Source organism: Scyliorhinus torazame, chromosome 18 (genome assembly GCF_047496885.1).
Source record: "Scyliorhinus torazame isolate Kashiwa2021f chromosome 18, sScyTor2.1, whole genome shotgun sequence".
Lineage (NCBI taxonomy): Eukaryota > Metazoa > Chordata > Chondrichthyes > Carcharhiniformes > Scyliorhinidae > Scyliorhinus > Scyliorhinus torazame.
The window spans coordinates 3,814,342-3,839,430 of NC_092724.1; the positions used below are offsets into that span (position 1 = coordinate 3,814,342).

General features: G+C 44.0%; 1 protein-coding gene across 1 annotated transcript in view; it reads left to right on the forward strand.

Moving 5' to 3' along the window:
* The window catches only part of atp5f1d (ATP synthase F1 subunit delta), a 34,036-nt gene extending 22,217 nt beyond the window's left edge, over window positions 1-11,819 (forward strand). The window contains exon 5 of the mRNA XM_072482067.1: window positions 11,713-11,819. The gene's annotated coding sequence lies outside the window, so the exon portion shown is untranslated. The remainder of the gene's footprint in view (window positions 1-11,712) is intronic.
* Window positions 11,820-25,089: the final 13,270 nt, after the last annotated feature.

Consider the following 25,089-nt stretch of genomic DNA (forward strand, 5'->3'; position numbering starts at 1 on the left):
TCTTTCCAGTCCTTGATTTGGAGCGGTCCAGTGCTGGAGCCAACACTGTATTGAAGTCCCCTCCCATTATCAGGCCTCCTATCTCCAGGTCCGGAACGCGCCCCAACATGCGCTTCATGAATCCTGCATCATCCCAGTTTGGGGCGTATACGTTTACCAACACCACCCACGTCCCTTGCAGCCTATCGCTCACCATTACATATCGCCCTCCATTGTTCGCTACAATAGTCTTGGCCTCAAATGACACCTGCTTTCCCACCAATATTGCCACCCCTCTATTCTTCGCGTCCAGTCCCGAGTGGAATACCTGTCCTACCCATCCCTTTCTTAGCCTGACCTGGTCCGCCACCTTCAGCTGTGTCTCTTGGAGCATGGCCACGTCCGCCTTCAGTCCCTTTAAGTGCGCGAACACTCGAGCCCTCTTCACCGGCCCATTCAGGCCCCTCACATTCCACGTTATCAGCCGGATTGGGGGGGCTCTCACCCCCCCCCCCCCCCCCCCCCCCCCCCCCCCCCCCCCCCCCCCCCCACGCCCCGCCGACTAGCCATCTCCTTTTCTGGGCCAGTCCTGTGTCCACGCCTCCCTCACCCTCCAGTCCCCCAGAGGGGGGGGACCCCCGTCCCGACCACCTCTTCTGTGTCCCATTCCCTTTCGGCCAGTGCAGCAGCAACCCTTTTTCCCCCTCCCTCCCGCTAGACCTTTGTCTAGCTTCAAGATTTCACTCTTAAGGTTTCACGTTAACAAACCAACCAAAATCAATCTTAACTAAACATTACTCAATAATCAATCAAAACACTAAAATACAGAACAGGTATCCCCTCCCTTAACTTCTTAACACAACCGCAAACTGCATTTATACATTATGTTGCACTCTATGTGGACATATAATCCTTTTTTAAAAAAAATTGTCTAATTCTAATTTTCAACATTTTCATCAAATAAACAATGAAACAAAAAACAAATGCAATAACAATCCTCCAAACAAAAACAGCACCCCCTCAATATACAGACCAAAACATCCACTCGTTGAGTCTGCACCGGCCCTCTGAAAGAGCACCCTATCCCTATAACCCCACTTAGGGGGAATTTAGCACAGCCAATCCATCTAATCTAGACTGGGAGGAAACCCAAGCAGACATGGGAAGAATATGCAAACTCCACACAGTCACCCGAGGTCGGAATGGAACGTGGATCCCTGGCGCTGTACGGCAGAAGTGCCAACCACTAATGCCATTGAATGTCAAGGGGCGATGGTTTGATTCTCTCTTATTGGGGAGGTCATTGCCTGACAATTGTTTGGCACAAATGTAATTTGCAGTTTGTCAGCCCAAACCTGGATATCGCCCAGGTCTTGCATTTGCACATGGGCTGCTTTTAAACAAAGTCCCCTTCAAGTCGATTTCCCATTGCGGTACATACCCTCTTGTGATTTTGTGGTCTTTAACTCTTCTGTCAACACCTGCCCTCTGCTTAGTGAATAACTCAAAAGAAGTATTTTTCTTCTACCTAGCATAGCAGCACTGATGTGGGTCTACTTCCCCAACTTTTGACTGACTGCCTGGTATGTCTGCATAGAGTCTTGCCCTCTGCACCCCGGTATTAAAACCCGTAGTTGACTTTTAGTAGGACTTGATCTGGGCCTCCTATGCTCATGACAACCAAATCATGTGGGCCCGTTGCTACGCAGGAGTTTGAACAACTTCACACCACCTCTTCCAGGTCATTCTGTTCTACCTTAAATTAAAAGAGACGGTTTAAAACATAACCTTTTTATAAAGTCCAACGGTCATAATAATAGAAGATGATGCACCTTATGCTGAGAATATTATAGCACTTTGCTTAATCTTTTGAACTTTGAAGCAGTACACTGCATTATTTATATTAGTTTCTGCTATGCTGCTTAAAATCTTGGGATACCGAATTGGATTTGCCAAACAATGCATGCAATGACTCGACCATGTTGAAACGCCAGAGTGTGCTGCGGAAGTAGTGCAGTGTACGCCCTCCACTATCATGAGGAATGTGACTTCCAAGGTTTTGATATTCATGTCAGGTTCAAAGTGTTGTTATTGACCCCAGTTGCTGCTTGCCAGGCTTTGATCACTCCTCTTCTGAAGAATACTTTCTTTGGTTCCAAATGTATTCATGCTGTTTATTGGAATCCTTCTGAGATGGGGAGGTAATGATTTTGGTGCCACAAAAAGAGGTTGATACAGCATCATTTTGGTTTAGCATTTAGTCTTTTTTGAACATTGGAATGTAGTGCATTTATATTTTGGATGTTTATCTTTTCATGCCCCTTGAGATGAGATACTCCATCTGGTTATCTGGCTTCATGCTTTAGAGCTTTTCCTCCTGTCCATAAGGAATTAAGTATTCCTTTGAATACGAGCTGAACAGTCATCACAATTCTGGTCCATCTTTCACATAGATATGTTGCTTTTAAAACTAATTAAGAAGGTTAGGTCCATGGTATTCGAGGCAAGGTACTAACATGGATTGACGATTGGCTGTCAGGCAGAAGGCAGAGAGTTGGGATAAAAGGTTCTTTTTCGGAATGGCAACCGGTGACGAGTGGTGTCCCGCAGGGTTCAGTGTTGGGGCCACAGCTGTTCTCTTTATATATTAACGATCTAGATGACGGGACTGGGGGCATTCTGGCTAAGTTTGCCGATGATACAAAGATAGGTGGAGGGGCAGGTAGTATGGAGGAGGTGGGGAGGCTGCAGAAAGATTTAGACAGTTTAGGAGAGTGGTCCAAGAAATGGCTGATGAAATTCAACGTGGGCAAGTGCGAGGTCTTGCACTTTGGAAAAAAGAATAGAGGCATGGACTATTTTCTAAACGGTGACAAAATTCATAATGCTGAAGTGCAAAGGGACTTGGAAGTCCTAGTCCAGGATTCTCTAAAGGTAAACTTGCAGGTTGAGTCCGTAATTAAGAAAGCAAATGCAATGTTGTCATTTATCTCAAGAGGCTTGGAATATAAAAGCAGGGATGTACTTCTGAAGCTTTATAAAGCATTAGTTAGGCCCCATTTAGAATACTGAGAGCAATTTTGGGCCCCACACCTCAGGAAGGACATACTGGCACTGGAGCGGGTCCAGCGGAGATTCACACGGATGATCCCAGGAATGGTAGGCCTAACATACGATGAACATCTGAGGATCCTGGGATTATATTCATTGGAGTTTAGGAGGTTGAGGGGAGATCTAATAGAAACTTACAAGATAATGAATGGCTTAGATAGGGTGGACGTAGGGAAGTTGTTTCCATTAGCAGGGGAGACTAGGACCCGGGGCACAGCCTTAGAATAAAAGGGAGTCACTTTAGAACAGAGATGAGGAGAAATTTCTTCAGCCAGAGAGTGGTGGGTCTGTGGAATTCATTGCCACAGAGGGCGGTGGAGGGACGTTGAGTGTCTTTAAGACAGAAGTTGATAAATTCTTGATTTCTCGAGGAATTAAGGGCTTTGGAGAGAGAGTGGGTAAATGGAGTTGAAATCAGCCATGATTGAATGGTGGAGTGGACTCGCTGGGCCGAATGGCCTTACTTCCGCTCCTATGTCTTATGGTCTTAAGGTTAAACAAACCCTGCAAATTCTGTTTGTAGGAAGAGTTGTAGATAGCTGCTTACTGTAATATCAGATTACGTACAGATTTGCACACCAGTTTTAACTGTGGTATCTGACATGAAATTAAGGGGTGAGAGGCCTGAGGGTGTTCTCACTAGAAAATGATCCAAAGTGCACATCTTGGGTACCTCCTGACTCAGGAGCACACTCTGGCTTACAGATACACCGACCAAGATCAACTACCGTGACATTTTCCTGCACTTGAAAATTTTTCATCTTTGTAGCTTACACACTATACACACTGATTTTCACAACTTGAGCCTTGAGGATACATGAATAATTCATTTTAATGTGCATTTGTATGTGTTGGCTATTGCTACTTGATGTAGTTGCATTGCTAAAGTTCTACCACTAGATGACACATTTTGTAAGTTCTGTACCATACAGTTCAATCTCTATACAGTATCCCAGTTTCCCCTTCCTGGAGGATACATTATTTATAACTGATTAATATTTTAGTTTTCTTCTAATGTTCAAGAAATTAATTTGGATTTTCTTTTCCTTGAGTACCTGTCCCAACAAGGCCAGTTTACATCGGAGGGTGATCTTTTTGTTTTGTGCTTAATTAGCTAATCTGAATTGGGTAGCATTAAATTCTATAGTTGGGCTCAATAGTGTTAGAATGGAATCATAGGAAATTTACTGCACAGAAAGGGGCCACTTGGTTGATCATGTCTGCGATGGCTGAAAAATGATCTAGCCCTACAGATTATGGCACTTGAGGTGCAGTTCCATGCACTTTAAATGAATTGAGGATTTCTACCTGCACTGCCCTTTCAGGCAGCGAGTGCTAGGCCCTTACACAACTATCTGGGTGAAAAAAATGTTCCTTGCTTCCCCTGTAATCGTTTTACCAGTCACTTTAAATCTATGCCCCAAAGTCATTGACCTTTCTGCAAAAGTAAAAAGACCTTCTCATCCACTCTACAGTAGGTCCCTCCCAATTTTGTACCTCCATCAAATCTCCTCTCTGCCTCCTCTGTTCCAAGGAGAACAACCCCACCCTGTCCAATTTTTCTTGGTAGCTGCAACTTTCCAGTCCTGGAAACGTCCTACATCTCCTTTATAACCTCTCCAGTACAATTATATGCTTTTTGTAATGAGGTGACCAGACCTACACACACTACTTAAGTTGTGGCCTAAGTAATGTTTTATTTAGTTCCAGCAGAACCTCCATGGTCTTGTATTGTGCACCTTGACCAGTAAATGAAAGGATTCCATTTGCCTTAACCACAGTACCAACCTGTCCTGCCGCCTTCAGGGATCTGTGGACATTCACTCCAAGCTCCCTCACTTCCTCTACACCTATTATTGTCCTCCCATCTACTGTGTAATCCTTGCCAAGTTTGACTTCCTCAAATGCATCATATTACACTTCTCGAGTTAGATTCCATTTTGCCCACCTGCATTGGGATATTGAACGAAAGGGCGGGATGAAAATCAGTCAGGCTTCCTTATCCACCAATAATGCTGAAACTGCTGATGAAAATACATTTGGGTGGATGGCATTGGGCTCAGTTGTGATTACCCTGGAAATGCTCACTGTCAATCTTCACACGTTGGAAAAGGATGCGTGGGTAGGGTACATGCAATTATCTTCAGGAACAGGAGAGATGCTCAGCAATTTTGTTGACCTGAGCTTTATTCACGCAAATGGATGTCACATTTGCAGGGATGGGCCGGTTGTGGGCGGGGGAGAATGAAAGAAGAAAAATCAAAACTGCTCTATTGTCCATATTAATCATAGTGTACGTATTGATGAGAACAGCTTTGTTGGCTGCGTTTCCATTAGTATGAAACTCTGTCCCATAATTTGTAAAAGTACCAGAAAGAGCCAGAAAAATAAGAATATGAAGGGGGAAAAATTGCAGTAAAATTATTATGATATTGACATTGCAAAATGCCATGTCTGATGTTGCATTGATTATTAGAAGCATTTTTAATAACACCATAAGTAAAAATATATGGCTGATGTAAATGATAAATTATGATCATTGTTGCTAATTTTATTTGCCAAAGCAAGAGGCATTACATCTTGTGAACCTAGGGACAAAGTAATTGGAGGAATGAAGAATTTAAGAAAAAAAAAACGTAATTCTCAGAATTCAAATGTTTACTTTGGATTTGCATTGTGCAATTGGTTTAAAAGCCACTCCACTTTTAGTTGTAGATGTCCTCTTGGGTTGGGGAAGTGTTTTGTATAAATTTGAAGGGAGATCCAAATAACATCACTTGTACATATATTTAATGTGTAGAATCTACGAAAAAGAAGTCCTGGATGGGGCCGAGGCCTGATCTGATCGACCGCAGCCTCTTGATCTTACATTTTTTAAAAATTACAGCACAAGTTTTTTTAAAAAGTTTGTTTTACATCTGCAAATCAGAAATGTGACTACATTTGGGGGTTTCTCTAAAAACTTTAGGTTGAGCAATTTGTGTGAGGAAAATGTGTGTTTGCTTTGCACATTACCATGTCTCTGAATGATCTCAAAGCACTCCACAAACCAAAGTTTGTGTAGGCAGACACAGCTGTTCTGTGCTCACTAAGATCTCAAACTGCAGTGAGGTGAATAACAAGTTGGTCTGTTTTTGGTAGCATTAATTGAGGGAGGGAAAGTGGCCTAAATTCTCTGCCTTTTGAGCTGTGCTGTGGGATTTAACACCATCTGACTGGCTCATACTGGTAGATTGCTTTTTCATCCAAGAATAGGTTACAAATTTAGAATGGCCTTTGTTTATGCATAATGTAATATTGAGAGTTTTACAGCTTTTCTTCAAACCTGGATGTTTGTAATTAATCCCCAGCTATATTCTACAGTTTTTTGAGATGTTCTAGTTTATTCAACATTTATTTTTTTTTGGCTAAGATATTGCTACACTCCTCCTTGGAAAATTTGTTGAACTCTCTCCTTTTTCATAGGATCAGGCAGAAATATAGGACACATTAATAAGCCATTTGGCTCAAGCTGCCCATGCTCGTTTCTATGTTCTAGTTGAACTTTCTGCCGTCTTTTCTCATCTAAATCGATCATTGTAACCTGTCTATCCCTTCATGTCTACGCTCACCATAAATATATCAATACTTTTTTGCTTCAGCCACTCCGTGATAACAAGTCCCACATTTTCACCACTCTGCTTAAATCACCACTTTCTGGGGCAGCGCGGTGGCGCAGTGGTTAGCATTACTGCTTCACGCTGCCGAGGTCCCAGGTTCGATCCTGGCCCTGGGTCACTGTCTGTGTGGAGTTTGCACATTCTCCTCGTGTCTGCGTGGGTCTCGTCCCCACAACCCAAAGATGTGCAAGATAGGTGGATTGGCCATGCTAAATTGCCCCTTAATTGGAGGAAAAGAAAATTGGATACTCTAAATTTAATTTTTTTTTAAATCACCACTTTCTGCTGTATCAAAACCTTCCCCCATGTTGCTCCCAGAAGTCAGCAAACTCTGGCTGACCTCGGCTTCCCCCGTGACCTCGGCTTCCCCCGTGACCTCGGCCCCCACTGTGCAAGGCCCCCTCCTTCCTGCTTCCCTGTTCCCGCCATGATTACCATAGCGCGGGAACAAAGCCCGGGTTTCCCACTTGGCACCACCCCTAATGGCCGGCGCCCACAATTCCGCATCCTCCCTCCCCCCTCTCCCCCACGACATGGGGAAGAGAGAAAAGTTACAGGGTCGCAAGATTAACAACTTGAGAGATCATCCCTTCCCCCCCTTTTCCCCCCCTTCACCCCACGGAATCACCCCACCACTTTGTCCCAAACGTTCTTTTTCTGGCCCGCCTATTCCAGCTTCTCCACAATAGCAACACGGTAGCCTTGTGGATAGCACAATTGCTTCACAGCTCCAGGGTCCCAAGTTTGATTCCAGCTTGGGTCACTGTCTGTGCAGAGTCTGCACATCCTCCCCGTGTGTGCGTGGGTTTCCTCCGGGTGCTCCGGTTTCCTCCCACAGTCCAAAGATGTGCAGTTTAGGTGGATTGGCCATGATAAATTGCCCTTCGTGTCCAAAATTGCCCTTAGTGTTGGGTGGGGTTACTGGGTTATGGGAATGGGGTGGCAGTGTTGACCTTGGGTAGGGTGCTCTTTCCAAGAGCTGGTGCAGACTTGATGGGCCGAATGGCCTCCTGCACTGTAAATTCTATGACTAATAAATGTCCACGCCTCTTCTGCCGTCTCAAAGTAGTGGTGCTTCCCTTGGTGTGTGACCCACAGTCTTGCCGGCTGCAACATTCCAAATTTGACCTTCCTTTTGTGAAGCACCGCCTTGGCCCGATTAAAACTTGCCCCCCTCCTCGCCACCTCCGCACTCCAATCTTGATATACGCGGATCACCGCGTTCTCCCACCTACTGCTCCGAGTTTTCTTCGCCCATCTGAGGACCATCTCTCTGTCATTATATCGGAGAAATCTCACCACTATGGCTCGAGGTATTTCTCCAGCCCTCGGTCTTCGCATCATAACTCTATAAGCTCCCTCCACCTCCAACGGGCTCGTCGGGGCCTCCGATCCCATTAACGAGTGAAGCATCGTGCTCACATATGCCCCGACGTCCGCCCCTTCTGCACCTTCGGGAAGACCAAGAATCCTTAAATTCTTCCACCTCGCATTATTCTCCAGCACCTCCAGCCTTTCCACACACCTTTTGTGTTGTGCCTCGTGCATCTGTCTTCACCACCAGGCCCTGTATTTTGTCTTCATTTTCAGCGGCCTTTGCCTTCACGACCCGAAGCTCCTGCTCCTGGGTCTTTTGCACCTCCTTTAGCCCCTCAATTGCCTGTAATATCGGGGCCAGCAGCTCCTTCTTCATCTCCTTTTTAAGTTCTTCCACACAGCGCCGCAGGAACTCTTGTTGGTCAGGGCCCCATACTAGACGGCCACCTTCCGACGCCATCTTGCTTTGTGCTTGCCTTCCTTGCTGCTGCTCTAGAGGATCCTCCGCAATCCGGCACTTTCCTCTCCTTTTTCCATCCGTGTCCAGGGGGAATTCCCTTCTGGTTTACCGCACAGTGTTTTTAGCTGTTAAAATTGCCGTTGGGGCTCCTATTAAGAGCCCAAAAGTCCGTTCCACCGGGAGCTGCCGAAACGTGCGACTTGGCTGGTCATCGCCGCACCCGGAAGTCTGGCCTGGAACATACTTAACGACCCAGCCTCTACAGCTCTCTGCGGTGAAGAGTTCCACAGATTCACTCCCCTCTGAGAGAAGAAATTCCTCCTCATCTCTGTCTTAAATGGGCGATCACTTACTCTGAGATTATGCCCTCTGGTCCTAGACTCTCCCAGAAGGGGAAACCTCCTCTTAGCATCCATCCTGTCAAACCCCCCGAGAATCCGATATGTCTCAATAAGATCACCTCTCCATTCTTCTAAATTTCAATGACTGCAGGCAAAAATGACTCAACTTGTCATAAAATATCCCGGATCAACTGGGTGAACCTTCTCTGGACTGCCTCCAATGCCAGCATATCTTTCCCCTTAGATAAGGGAACCCAAACTGTTCATAGTATTTCAGGTATGGTCTAACCAGTGCCGTGTGTAGTTTTAGCAAAACTTCCCTATTTTTACACTCCATTCCCTTTGAAATAAAGGCCAACATTCCATTGCCTTCCCTATTACCTGCTGAACTTGCAGCTAGCTTTTTGTGATTTAAGCACGAAGACCCCACCAATCTCTCTGAGCTACAATTTTCTGCAGTCTTTCAAAGAACAAAGAACAAAGAAATGTACAGCACAGGAACAGGCCCTTCGGCCCTCCAAGCCCGTGCCGACCATGCTGCCCGACTAAACTACAATCTTCTACACTTCCTGGGTCCGTATCCTTCTATTCCCATCCTATTCATATATTTGTCAAGATGCCCCTTAAATGTCCCTATCGTCCCTGCTTCCACCACCTCCTCTTAAATTTCCCCATCTTAAATTATTCAGCTCCTTGATTCTTCCTACAAAAATGCATAACTTCACATTTTCCTGCATTATATTCCACCTGCCAATGTTTTGCCCACTCATTTGATCTGTTTGTATTCTTTTGATTAAAGGAATCAGGGGAGAAGGTAGAATGGGGATGAGAAAATATCAGCCATGATTGAATGGCAGAGCAGACTCGATGGGCCGAGTGGCCTAATTCTGCTCCTGTGTCTTATGGCTTGTATTCCTTGATCCCTTTATTCCTCTACCCCAACGAGACTTTGCACTTTTCATGTAATGTGACCTCCCTATTCTTCCCATCAAAATGTACATTTATCTGTGTTGAACTTCATTTGCCAATTATTTACCCATTCTGCAAGTTTATTAATGTCTTCCTGAAATTTGTTGCAGTCCTCCATATTGGCCATCCACCCCAATTCAGTGTCATCCACAAATTTGGAAATTGTTTTGATTCCAAAGTGTTTGCTGAATAGTTATTGGAATGTAGATTGTACGCAGGTAGATTGTACGCAGGTAGATTGTATGCGTCCGATTTCTTAGTTCAGTGTCTCATTGCTCTGAAAGTTTCTCTGGGGTTCAGTCGTATTATGAAATTATGTGTGATGGGGGATAATGGATATTCATGGTTTTATATTTTCACAAGGTTAGTTCTGGAACTCTTGTTTTGGGAGCTTTTTTCAGAGCGTGAAATTCTTTTTTCTGACAGTTCATAGTCTGAGTTCTTGCAGCACGGAAAGAGGCCCTTTGGCCCATTATGTCTGCACCAGCCATCAAACGTTGCTTCAAGATCTCACGGGAGTAGCCCTGTAACATTGCTCTTCCTCTTTGTATTATTTTTGGTATTCCTCGCGGACTGCTGGACAGACACAGGCTCCTGACCTTATCTGAGTCTGAAGTAAGCTGTATGAAATTAAAATTTCTGTGTTTATTTCTAGTATTTTTAATTTCTTAATTTTTCGCAGTATATGGGGGGCATTAGTCCTTTTACCGGGGTACTGTTTACAGTAATCTAAACTTCCAGTAGGAAACATTGAGGTAATTTTACCCAAATGCACAGTATTTTCTGCCTAATATGCTACTTAATTACTGGGTTCTGATATTGTGTAATGTATTTGATTACTGTACCATCAGGTAAGTTACCTTGCCTTAAACTCTGACTTTGTGGCAGTGTAATTTGTATGTGTGTATCCGACCTGTCAGGCTAATGGTTAAAAGTGACACTTGTCAGCAAGGCTTTAAACATGAGCTGTGTTTACTTTTAAGTGTGACATACATCAAAATAGGTTCTACTTTCAGTCTGAAATTAATGCGTGTCACTCCTTTCTAACTGACCCTTGGTAAGCCAGTTGTGAGAAGGTTTATTAGAGGTGGGACTTTGATCATCTTCTGTCATCTTCAGAACACCAGGTGATTTCCAGGTCTTTTAGAACTGATAAATACAAGAAATATCTAACCACCTTAATATAATAAATTATGTGGTTTAAATTATTTTGTAGCAGCACTATATTTATACATTCATTGAATGCTTTAGAACTGAGATATAAACCCATAGGAAAAATCTTAGGGCAAGTAAAATTTGGATAATAACTAAATGCTGAGAGCCAAAGGATAGTTATTTTGCTTATTTTCAAATGTTCTGACATTTGTTGATTATTTTGCCATTTTGTAATTGGCAATATCCTGTGAAATATTTAAAAATACCGCCATGCTCAGCGAATCCTTTGGGACAACATTGTTGTTTTTTAAAATTATAGTCAGTGCTTGCATCGACTCTGATTGAGGACGGGGCAATTGGGTGACTCGTAGAAAGTCACTTATTAGCTGGGATGTACTGGGATGTCAATCTTGGTGTTGATGTGATAATACCCAAGGTCATACCAACCAGATTTGAAGTAATTTTCCCAGAGCTTTATCATATTGCCTCTGTTTGCTTCACTAATCTGGACACTGCGCTCAAATAGAAAGTTATATTTGCATTACCGGCCCTTGCAACTTGAGTGCAAACATTCAACCCAAGGAAAACCATTGGTGCATTGTTTATATCAAGGTGTGGATAGCATTTATCAGTTTCGGGAATTTGTGTAGGATTTGCATTTGTTCTTTCCACCCGTGTGTTAAATGTTTTCCGCTTAACGGCTGTTTCTTTACGTTGGCAGGGCGAACTGTGTGTCCTGAAGCTGATTACTTCACCTTCATTTGGGAAGATGACAACACTGTACAGTAAAGTGGGATGAATTTATAAAAATAAATATATGACAACCAATCAGTCTGCTCTCTTAATTCTGAAAAAAAGATTCTTAAGCTTTTATTTCTCCCATCACTCCCTTAACCATTGTTCCATTGGTGTAAATCACCCTTCCAAGGTAACTCGACCAAATGACCATTATTCATGCCTGAGAATTGGTGAGTGTCAATAGACTGCTAGAGTTGAGGAACTTCACAACTGAACCAGGTATTATGCTCGTCAATACAGAAATGAAGAGTTGCCTCTACCACCGCTCCAATTGAGATCAACTGCTTGCATTGACGAAGAATTAAATCTCAGTCTTGACTGGTCAATTTAGCTTAGCTGCTTGATGGAGGGTCCCAAACTTTTCCACGTGACTCCATTTCAACATTGAAAATTAACATGACATCTGATTCTGCAAAAACAAGCGCAATGAAGCAACATTGTAGTATTCAGTATATAATTTAAAGTTTGCACATTCTAGATCAACATATACATCATATATGGAACTCTGTATTTTAATCTACTTTCTAAAAATGTTATTATTTCATATCTTATATAGGTTTCAATCAAACTCTCCATATTCCCCATCACAGAAGAATCAGAAGAGACCCCATCCAGCTTCCTGGCCCAGGATGGCCAGGCATGCGCTGTCACAATGGCAACCATTAACCTGGGTGAAGCCTTGCAAAGCAAGTGCAGGACTGGTAGCTTCTTATCTTGGGTTTGTGGCCTGCACAAATTTTATGAAGCCCTCCTGCCAATACCCTCACTTTCTTCTGCCACCCATTGGAGAGAAGCTGAGACACAACCATGGCAAGGGCAGGAAGTTAGGGCAATATATGTTATTCAATATCCTTGGGCTAGGAAGGTAAAAAAAGTATGGGGGTAGGTTCCATTGTTTTTTACATAGAATTTACAGTGCAGAAGGAGGCCATTCGGCCCATTGAGTACGCACTGGCTCTTGGAAAGAGCGCCCTACCCAAGGTCCACACCTCCACCCTATCCCCATTACCCAGTAACCCCACCCAATGCTAAGGGCAATTCTGGACACTAAGGACAATTTAGCATGGCCTATCCGCCTAACCCACACATCTTTGGACTGTGGGAGGAAACCGGAGCACCCGGAGTAAACCCACGCAGACACAGGGAGAACGTGCAGACTCTGCACAGACAGTGACCCAAGCCGGGAATCGAACCTGGGACCCTGGAGCTGTGAAGCAATTGTGCTATCCACAATGCTACCGTGCTGCCCGTTATTTACTCTAATGGTCCCGCATGAAATGTATGCTTAGTAGATGTTGGGCAAGGACAGGATCGAGCACAGCTGTGATTTTCCTCCTGCTTAACCATCACCTGTATGGGGAATTACTTACTGGCCCATTTTGATGGTGTGGGCTGTGTTACCATCTTCAGGAGAGAAACCGAGAAAAAATCCAATTCTCCAGCAAATGTTTTGGAGTCATTATCTTAATGTAGACCATAGTTGATGTTGATGGACCTCTGACAAAAAACAACTCTTCATCAGCAAAGAATTATTCGCTTCAGTGTTATTTGTGTCTTGCTGAGTGAATGTTGATGACATAAAGAGAAGGCACAGATTGACTTGGTGTGTGTTATTGAGTCTGGTCACGGGCGAAAGCTAAGCTGATGCGTTGCCTCTGTTAGGCTTCATTCACAGCCAGCTTTAACTGATTTTGTTGTTTGTTCCATTTTTAAACATGCACTACTGCTGCTCTTGCTCGGGGCTGCTCCTACCAGCAGATCTACTGTTGTGGCATGTCAATCTCCATCTATCGCTTGTTCTCTATCCAACCCTGGCGTTCCACCCCTCCCACTCACAACAGTATAAATATCATCCTATTCTCAGTTCTCTCTAGCTTTGACAAAGAGTCATCCAGACTCAGTGTTAGCTCCACAGACGCTGTCAGACCTGCCGAGATTATCCAGTATTTTCTGTTTCGGCTCTCGGACTGGCCTAATATGAGGCACGGAGACTCAAAATGAAGTACTTTCTCCAGCTTTTGTTTAATGCTTGTTTATGTACACATTTTACACAAACGCTTCCAGGCAAACCTTGAATTTTCCGCTTTGTTATATGTAGGGGTACGCTATGACTTGGGCTAAAGTAGTTCTTCACTACTGAATTATAGGAATCTGATATTCAAATCCATAAATTAAATACACTCTGACATGTTCATTTGTACTTGTATGAAGCAAATTAATCTCCAGTATCTTGTGATAAAAGATGTAGCCAGAGCATGTTATTTGGTTTTAGATGTGGTTAGTCAAACTTGCGCACCATAAGGGCCTGGGCAAGAGGTTGCACAAGTTGCAAAACACTAGGGGATGAAGTGGGAGGCCGTACCAAGTTAGGAACAAGTTTCCTTATTGTAAGCACTGTCTTTTTTAAAAGCATTTTGCATGATTAACATTGAAGATTAGTACAATGCTGATAATATTTTGAAAATTGAATCAGCATACATTTTACACTTAAAAGTAAAGCAAAATACCGTGAATTCTGGAAATCTGAAACAAAAGCAATGCTGAAAAATCTCAGCAGGTTTGGCAATAGAGAAACAGTTGATGTTTCGAGTCAAATATGACTTCCGATTTAACTCTATTACCTCTTTCTCTCCCTTCACACGTGCTGGCAGACCTGCTGAGTTTTTCTAACACTACTTTTAATTACAAAATAAAAACATTAATTCTCACATTTTGATATAATTTGGAAATCCAATTCTTCGGTTTACAGTGCTTTGAGGTGTAATTACTTTTTTTTCCATTATTTCCTTGACCTTTTTCTCGCTTGATGTTTGGAGTCTGTAAATTTCTTCTAATAGAAAATTCTACCCTCTCATGCATAAACCTGAGTGAACACGTTTGCATAGTTCCAATTGTAGCTGCTTGCAGATTGCTTCCTCTGACCTGTGGTTACTGCTGTAACTTTGGAGATAATTACAAAGTAAGTGTATTCCCGAAACATGACACTGGTATTGTGTACGGTAATGTTAACGTCAGTACACCCCCATTGTTCCAGATTTAATTTTGTTTTCTGTAGCAGTTATCTAAATACTTTGCCATGGCTGTGAGCAATATTCACCACCCCTTACGCAAGTGCAGTTCACTCAGATTTTCAGATCTTAGGGCCACACGGTGGCACAGTGGTTAGCACTGCTGTCTCACGGCGCCGAGGTTCCAGGTTCGATCCCAGCTCTGGGCCACTGTCCGTGTGGAGTTTGCACATTCTTCCCTTGTCTGCGTGGGTCTCACCCCCACAATCCAAAGATGCGCAGGTTAGGTGGATTGGCCACCCTAAATTGCCCCTTAATTGGAAGAAAATGAATTGGGTACTCTAAATTTATAAAAGAAAAAAAATTCCTATGTATGTTATAAGATGTGTATTTTCCTTTATAAAAGAAAGCCGAAGTTTATTTTTCTTTTACTCAATTGTATTATGGAATTGTTGACTCCTATTGAAGGAAGTAGTGCAACACTATTGTCCGGAGTACTACGTAAGGTTATTATGTAAAGTAATGTATGTCGGAAAGAATTAGACGATTATTATTTTCACCAGGATCGAGGATGTTCAGCACAGTTGCTTCACAGCGCCAGGGACCAGGGTATGATTCCCGGCTTGGGTCACTGTCTGTGCGGGGTCTGCACGTTCTCCCTGTGTCTGCGTGGCTTTCCTCCGGGTGCTTCGATTTCCGCCTACAAGTTTGAAAGCCGTGCTGCTGGATGATTTGGATATTCTGAATTCTCCCTCGGTGTACCCAAACAGGCGTCTAAGTGTGGTGACTGGTGGATTTTCACAGTAACTTCATTGCAGTGTTAATGTAAGCCTACTTGTGACAATAAAGATTATTATTAGTATTATTTATCTTCCCTTATGCATGCCATCTATACCCTAGAATTAAACCAACATTTATTCAATTACAGTAGCATTTTTATTTAAAATGTATATTCATTGTGGTCTTTTCTCAGTTGTCCTACAGTTTTTGTGATGAATATTTTTATAGTGCTTACATATATGGCCTATGTTTTATATTCATAATGGTAGCTCTATCCTAACAGCTGTCATTGCCGTTGATTCCTTGATCTCAATAACATCACGTGTTAGCCAGGCAGGTGCATTTCAGAGGGAGTCGGAGGGAGATTGAACTTTGGGCCAAATATCTTTGCAGTGATCGATTTCATCTTATCTTGCTGCCTTGAACTGTCACCAAGGTGTTGTATAAGGAGAGGGAATGCACAATGGATGAAAGAGGGGGAAAATAGCTTCAATACTGTTATTTTCTGGCAAATTTAAGAACTTTTGCACCTTTTTGAAGAATTTCCAACAAATTGTGTGTCTGAGGATACCCTCTGCCAATCTGCTTGAATGCTGCAATTACTTTCTGTCAGCTGGTGAGGTCACACTGAATTTCACCTCAGGCTCAGCCTTAACACAAGCTTCGATCGTATCATTTCAGCTGCACTTGTTAATTATGGTCCTTTGTGCTGGTACATGCCAGCAGCCTCCAAATCAGTTTTCCTGATTTTAGAAACTTGAGAAATGCAGGAGGAGGGCAAATAAGAATCCAAGCGATGTTAGACAATACCGATTCTTCCCCCCACACAGTGAATTCCCGGGCTGAACCATTTTCATTATTGGGAAATGCCAGACGGAGGGAGGAGCACCTTGATATGGTTTTTCACACCCTCTAGTAAGTGGTTTTAGAGTATACTGGTGGAGAACTGGGATTAGATAAATTACACTCAATCTTCTTGGCCAAAGGGTGTCGACAGGAATATAGAAATAAAATGCTTATTTGCATCTGATTTTCAGGCTTATTAAAAATTAGATCTTTAAATCACTTATTGACCTGTGCTTTATTTGGCTTTCCTTCTCTAGTTCCATATCTAGCCTTTGTCACTGCAATCATGTATGTTTGCATTTTAGCAAGACACGCTGTAGTTGAATTATGAGCTGAATTTGGTAGTTGAAGCAGTGACGTTAATGCTTTTCACATTGAACCCTCAAAGCTTATCAGAGCTTTTGGCGTGCTTGACCATATGGTGCTTCTGTTTATTCAGTAGTCCTAACAGATTAATTTATTCATAATCAAAATCTGCTCATCTGTCTGCCTTCAAGGGAGCCAAACGGAGCACTGGTCCAATCCACACTGTTGGATTCAGATGTTTTGCACGGGAAACTGGCATTGAGCTACTTGCACTGTTGTTAACTCCTAAAATTCATTCATACTCATCAGATTATTCACCTTTTCACCATTCCTTTTATGTGGGTGATCTCAAATTTCTCAGAACTGCCCTTTGTTGCTGAGTGGTGGTTTGCCCTGTTTTTCCTTTGACTGTTGTAAGATGTGAATATACTCATTACATAATCTGTCTGTTTTCTTCAGGCATTCCTAATGAATTGACTCAGCATTGTTCTTTACGGGCATCACAGACATTTAAAAAAACTGCTGCTCCTGAAGAAATCAGTTTCCATCCTACTTTAGCACACTGGGCTAAATCGCTGGCTTTTAAAGCAGACCAAGGCAGGCCAGCAGCACGGTTCGATTCCCGTACCAGCCTCCCCGAACAGGCGCCGGAATGTGGTGACGAGGGGCTTTTCACAGTAACTTCATTTGAGGCCTACTTGTGACAATAAGCAATTTTTTTTCTAATAATTTTTTTACATTCACCCCATTTTGACACTAAATACCAACACTCAAAAAATATTATTTGCACCACAATAACTTGAAGGTGAGAACTTTTATTACAATCCAGGAAAGGTTTAAAAAAAAAAATCAGGCTTTAATTTCTTCTAGCAATGTGTTGCTGAATTGAATTGCATACAGGGGCTGGTTTAGCACAGTGGGCTAAACAGCTGGCTTGTAATGCAGAACAAAGCCAGCAGCGCGGGTTCAATTCCCATACCGGCCTCCCCGAACAGGCGGCGGAATGTTGACTAGGGGATTTTCACAGTAACTTCATTGAAGCCTACTTGCGACAATAAGTGATTATTATTATTAGGTGCTGCCTGCTGGTTAGAACAAAGAAAAGTACAGCACAGGAACAGGCCCTTCGGCCCTCATAGCCTGTGCTGACCATGCTGCCCGTCTAAATTAAAATCTTCTGCACTTCCGTATCCCCCTCTTCCCAACCTATTCATGTATTTGTCAAGATGCTCCTTAAATGTCACTATCGTCCTTGCTTCCACCACCTCCTTGGGCAGCGAGTTCTAGGCACCCACTACCCTCTGTGTATAAAAAAAAAACTTGCCTCGATCATCTTCTCTAAACCTTGCCCCTCGCACCTTAAACCTATGCCTCCTAGTAATTGACCCCTCTACCCTGGGAAAAAGCCTCTGACTATCCACTCTGTCTATGCCCCTCATAATTTTGTAGACCTCTATCAGGTCGCCCCTCAACCTCGTGTCATTCCAGTGAGAACAAACTGAGTTTATTCAACCTCTCCTCATAGCTAATGCCCTCCATACCAGGCAACATCCTGGTAAATCTCTTTTGCACCCTCCCTAAAGCCTCCACATCCTTCTGGGAGTGTGGTGACCAGAATTGAACACTATACTCCAAGTGTGGCCTAACTAAGGTTCTATACAGCTGCAACATGACTTGCCAATTTCTATACTCAATGCCCCGGCCAATAAAGGCAAGCATGCCATATGCCTTCTTGACTACCTTCTCCACCTGTGTTGCCCCTTTCAGTGACCTGTGGACATGTACACCTAGATCTCTCTGACTGTCAATACTCTTGAGGGTTTTACCATTCACTGTGTATTCCCTACCTGCATTAGACCTTCCAAAATGCATGACCTCACGTTTGTCTGGATTAAACTCCATCTGCTATCTCTCCGTCCAAGTCTCCAAACGATCTAAATCCTGCTGTATCCTCTGACAGTCCTCATCGCTGTCCGCAATTCCACCAACCTTTGTGTAGTTTGCAAACTTACTAATCAGACCTGTTACATTTTCCTCCAAATCATTTATATATACTACGAACAGCAAATGTCCCAGCACTGATTCTTGCGGAACACCACTAGTCACAGCCCTCCAATCAGAAAAGCACCCTTCCATTGCTGCTACTCTGCCTTCTATAACCTAGCCAGTTCTGTATCCATCTTGCTAGCTCACCTCTGATCCCGTGTGACTTCACCTTTTGTACCAGTCTGCCATGAGGGACCTTGTCAAAGGCCTTACTGAAGTCCATATAGACAACATCCACTGCCCTCCCTGCAACAATCATCTTTGTTAAAGATGCAGTTCTTGACCTGTATTTTAAATCGGTGTTTTTCAACATTTTTATTCCCCCAGGTCCCACTTTTACCAACTGTCTACTGCGTTGGCTTACCCAGTCTATTCTGAGTCAAGGCAGTGTTTGTGACACTAACGTTTTCTTTCTCCAGGCAAGTGGGGTGGGTGGGGGAAAGAAAATCATCCAGTTTTCATGTTAATTATTATCCAGCCGATCCTGATGGATTGACTTTGTGTCAGTATTGAGTGAAGACAGGATCCGACATGCCTATGATGTTCTCCTATCTAACACGTTCACTGTCCAGTGTCACACATGAAGAACAGTTGCTCATGAGAAATATTGGAGGGCGGCCAACAATTATGAACCTGCATTTATGCAAAGAGACATAGATAGGATGCAGAGCTGGGCTGAGAAGTGGCAGATGGAGTTTAACCCTGAAAAGTGTGAGGTTGTCCATTTTGGAAGGACAGATATGAACGCGGGATACAGGGTTAACGGTAGAGTTCTTGGCAATGTGGAGGAGCAGAGAGATCTTGGGGTCTATGTTCTTACATCTTTGAAAGTTGCCACTCAAGTGGATAGAGCTGTGAAGAAGGCCTATGGTGTGCTCGCGTTCATTAACGGAGGGATTGAATTTAAGAGCCGTGAGGTGATCATGCAGCTCTACAAAAACTTTGGTAAGGCCACATTTGGAGTACTATGTACGGTTCTGGCCGCCTCATTTTAGGAAGGATGTGGAAGCTCTGGAAAAGGTGCAAAGGAGATTTACCAGGATGTTGCCTGGAATGGAGAGTAGGTCTTACGAGGAAAGGTTGAGGGTGCTATGCCTTTTCTCATTAGAACGGAGAAGGATGAGGGGCGACTTGATAGAGGTTTATAAGATGATCAGGGGAATAGATAGAGTAGACAGTCAGAGTAGACGGTCAGAGACTTTTTCCCCGGGTGGAACAAACCATTACAAGGGGACATAAATTTAAGGTGGAAGATATAGGAGGGATATCAGAGGTAGGTTCTTTACCCAGAGAGTACTGGGGGCATGGAATGCACTGCCTGTGGAAGTAGTTGAGTCGGAAACATTAGGGACCTTCAAGCAGCTATTGGATAGGTGCATGGATTACGGTAAAATGATATAGTGTAGATTTATTTGTTCTTAAGGGCAGCACGGTAGCATTGTGGATAGCACAATTGCTTCACAGTTCCAGGGTCCCAGGTTCGATTCCGGCTTGGATCACTGTCTGTGCGGAGTCTGCACATCCTCCCAGTGTCTGCGTGGGTTTCCTCTGGGTGCTCCGGTTTCCTCCCACAGTCCAAAGATGTGCAGGGTAGGTGGATTGGCCATGATAAATTGCCCTTAGTGTCCAAAATTGCCCTTGGTGTTGGGTGGAGGTGTTGAGTTTGGGTAGGGTGCTCTTTCCAAGAGTCGGTACAGACTCAAAGGGCCGAATGGCCTCCTGCACTGTAAATTCAATGATAATCTATGATTAATCTAGGACAAAGGTTCGTCACAACATCGTGGGCCGACGGGCCTGTTCTGTGCTGTATTTTCTATGTTCTATGTATTTATCATGGGACACTGCCTCGAGGGGAAAAAGAAACAAAGAAAGAAGACCGAGCGGCGCACAAGAACATATTGCTGAGGGCAAACCATGTGTGGTTCTTTTAAATAAAACAGCCATAAATCTGAAGATCGTGATATTGAAATCTTGATTTATAATTAGCTTATATTCAATTCCATTACATGATGCATATTTATTCAACTTCAAAGTATGCTATTAGAAACAAGTTCATTAATATTTATGAATGCTGACAACATTAAAATTGCTCCACAGACAACTGACTGGTTATCATTAACCAGACAGAATGGATGTTGAACAAAGTTTTCTCAGATATTAATCATTCCATTAATATCTCACTATCTTGTATCATTGAGCATACTTATGATACATTTGGCTTGAGGGTTGTTTCTGAATTTGCCACTTTCCCCATGGCCTACCACTTAATACTCGAAAGCGTTGTATCTCTTATTGACCGGGGGATGGACCAATTCGTTCACCTTACAATTTACCTTGTTCACATTTTTTAAAAGATCAGAGTTCTAGTTGAATCTCTTGGGTGAAGTTTCGGCCTTCATCAAATCACTTTCTGTGTCAACCAGTGATCAAACGGGGGGCAACGCCCTGCTTTTGCTCTTCTCCTAACCCCTTCCCCCACTGAGGGGTTGACCACCGAGCAAGTGCACCTCTGGGTTGGCTCTGACCAAAAGCCTAGCAACCAGTGCATCATGTGAGCTGCAAGAAGTTACCCAGCGACCCAGTGGACATATCTGCGTATGCTATCGGTAGCTTTCCATATTTGCTCGATAGTGACCGGTTATTTTTATTGATGTTGTGATATTGCTCTCCACCAAGAATTACTATCTTCTCCCATGATGACACCATTTGGACAATTGCCGTTGTCTTTTAAAATTTGTTAGTATTTAAAAAGGGGCCCCATGCATGTTACATATGAAAACTGAAAAACCCAGGGCTGGATTCTCCGGTTGGCGACGCCGAAATCGTGTTCGCCGACCGATGGAGAATCCAAGTTTCCGGTGAAATCAGGGACGACGCTGCTTTCGCGATGCTCCACCCACTCCAACGTGGCGGACTCTGAGTACGCTGCGCCACGTATCGACGGCCTCAGGACATTGCCCAAGGCCCGCCACCCGATGCTCTGCCCCCAACCGGCTGAGTTCCCGACGGCGTGGCTCTATCATGGTCTCACCCATCGGGAACTCGGCGTGGTGGCGGCGGACTCAGTCCAGTGCCACCACCGTCGGAGGAGGGCCGATCCGTGGGCAGGGGGTGACATTATTTGGGGCTGGGGGGGCACTGTGGTGAGGCGGTCCTGGGCGGGCGAGCCGGCCGAAGGGAGGGACGATTTCGCGGGCCGGGTGTGCGAGCGGCCGCCACCATGTAGCACGATGCGATCGCTGCAGGCTGCCATCGTGCGCATGTGCGGCCACTGACCTGGCAATTCTCCAGGGCGTATCAGCTGCTGTCCTGCAAGCCCCCATTGGCCGTTTTGAGCCAGATTTTCTGGCGTAAAATGGCACCATTCCCATGCCGGCGGGGGGACATAACCCCAGAATCGGAGAATCCAGCCCCCTGTTTTAGATGTTTAACAATTGTGTTAATTCGTGAAAGAAGAACTTCAGATGAAACCCCATTGACCGACTGGCGTAACGGAGAATCCCGCCGGCGGGTCGAGGCAGAAATGTGGCGGGGCGGGGCAGAGAATCCAGACCCCTGTATTTTACTTTTGCGAAAAGAGGCACAGCTAGCTGGTTTCCTGACCCAGGTCTGAGTGCCGGACAGCCCACAACAGCAAGGCGAGACACCAGACGAAGACCACCAGGTGGTGAGTCAGCCGGTCGCTGTCATGAGTCGTCGAGTGACAAGGAGAGCAGGTGACGGGCGACTTGACCCAGCGAGGGCTGAGAAGGGAAGACCAGCCAACAACAGTGTGGCGTGAGGTGCCGAATCGGGCCTTACCAGCACAAGGAGACAATGAGAGAAGCAGGAGGCTGCCGTGAAGACCTCAGGTGAGAGAAGTTAGTGAGAATGTGAGAGTGGAGGGGTCGTGTGAAAGGCTGTAGGGGACCCGGGGAGGAGAATGTGTGCAGGGGGAGGGGGGTTGTCTAGGGTTGCAAGTATTGTGTATTTTTGTGGCTTGTGCCTTTGCGTTCTATGGGGCGAAGGTGGGCGGGTTGGGAGGGACCCAGAAATGAAGGTGAGCGTGGGGCCCAACAAGGTGTAAATCCACTTTTGAAGATAGGATTGCAAGATCATTGGTTTTCCTGAATGCCAGTCAAACCTTGTGGCCTTTCAAAGTTCTGGGTACCTTTTTGAAAGAGGCTGTAAATTGTGCTCCTGTGAAAGTGATTGGAAATTCTAAGCACTGTTTCCACTGAGTGAAATTGTGGGTTCCATAACTGGGCAATCAACCCAATGCAGCATTGCTTTTCCAGACACTGAAGGGTGTTCCTATTGTGATGCATTACAATTCTCTGGAATCCAGCATATTATTTCAATGATGCAGAGAGTGAATCACACACAGCGACTGTGGCTGAACATCACGGCAATGGAACAGAATGTAGATCTGAAACTCGGACTACTTCGTCCAGTCAGGTTTATACTCTGAGCGCTTCCAGAGAGGTTGTCAATTTCAGTTTTCAACCTGCTGATTACTTGCTTATTTAACAATTGAATTGGCTTAAGTGTTCAGTGAGCTATTAAACAGAAAATTACCTTTAAGACTCCTGTTACTTGCAATAGGAAGGCTTTGAGGGAAATTCACTTAATCTATTGTTACTTATCGAAAATTCTTTGCATTTGAACCCATGAGCCATGCTCAGATCATTTTCTATTGACTTTATTACAACAGAAGTGTAGTTTTAATTACAAGGCAAAGCCATGGACAGAGAGTTCATTGATGAATTTATGCTAGGCCGCACCCAGATAAATTTAGCTTGAGGTTCCCACATTATATCATTCATGTTGTATAATTTGTAGCAGCGATGCAAGGTCCAGTTATGTACATAGAGTCATAGATGTTTTCAGCACGGAAACAGGCCCTTCGGCCCAGCTTGGCCATGCCGTCCAGTTCTATCACTAAGCTAGTCCCATTTGCCTGCATTTGGCCCATATCCCTCAATACCGGTGGGGGCAGCACGGTAGCGCAAGAGGATAGCACTGTGGCTTCACAGCGCCAGGGTCCCATGTTCGATTCCCATCTGGGTCACTGTCTGTGCAGAGTCTGCACGTTCTCCCCGTGTCTGCGTGGGTTTCCTCCGGGTGCTCCTGCTTCCTCCCACAGTCCAAAGACGTGCAGGTTAGGTGGATTGGTGTAGAAGCCCGCTGTTTCCTAATACATCTAATAGGTAAAAGTGATAGTTCGAAAGATAGCTATTTAGTATTGAGCCCCTGGTCTATTGAATCACTCATAACCTCAGGTCATTTAAAAAAACACACATTCAGCATTTCAAGAACAGAGCAGCAAACATAAATTCCTATGCAGCTAGCAAAATACATTTGCAAGATAAAATAAGCCAAGGACAAGGCAAGCATGCGATAAGGAAGCCGAATCACATTCCTAGCTTATGCAAGAATACATTTTAGGTTAACGTTGCCTATAAATGAGTGACAACTAACCCTCAAATCAAACTCATTTGATGTTAATCCAAATCAATTAGGATTACATAGGGGTGTAATTAGGTGCCTGCAGACAGATATGATACAGTATAACTGGGAAGTTTCGTTCGGCCATTTTCAGCTGGATCATTCTCTCTCTCTCTTTCTGGAATCAATCTATACTTTGACTTAACTATTCGCTGTCTTTCATATTTCACTTTCTGACTTGCCTTTTGATGTTATTGCGAGCTGTTTGCCTAAGCACGAAAATCATTTCTGTGATTCTTTAAAAGTTTCAATTGTTTACAAATTGCCTTTTAAATGATTCTCAATTGTAATCAATAGAAGACAAATAAAACGATTCTTATTTGCACCCGAGAAGTTTTAACTTAAATTTCTACTGAGTTCTAGTAATCGCAAAGTGCTGCTAAAACCGCAAGGCAGACCTATTAATCGGCCATGATAAATTGCCCTTAGTGACCATAAAGGTTAGAAGAGGTTATTGGGTTAGGGGGATAGGGTGGAAGTGAGGGCTTAGGTGGGTTGGTGCAGACTCGAGGGGCCGAATGGCCTCCTTCTGCACTGTATGTTCTATGTATACCCACCCTGCCCATGTAAGTGTCTAACTGTTTTTAAAGGAAAGAATTGTACCCGTATCTACCACTGCCTCTGGCAACTCATTCCAGATGCTCCCCACCCTCCGTGTGAAAGAATTTCTCCTCTGGTCTCTTTTGTATCTCTCCCCTCTCACCTTCATTCTAGACTCCTCTACTTTTGGGAAAAGATATTGATGATCTACCTTACCTATGCCCCTCATTATTTTATAGCCCTCTATAAGATCACCCCTAAGCCTTCTACGCTCCAGGGAAAAAAGT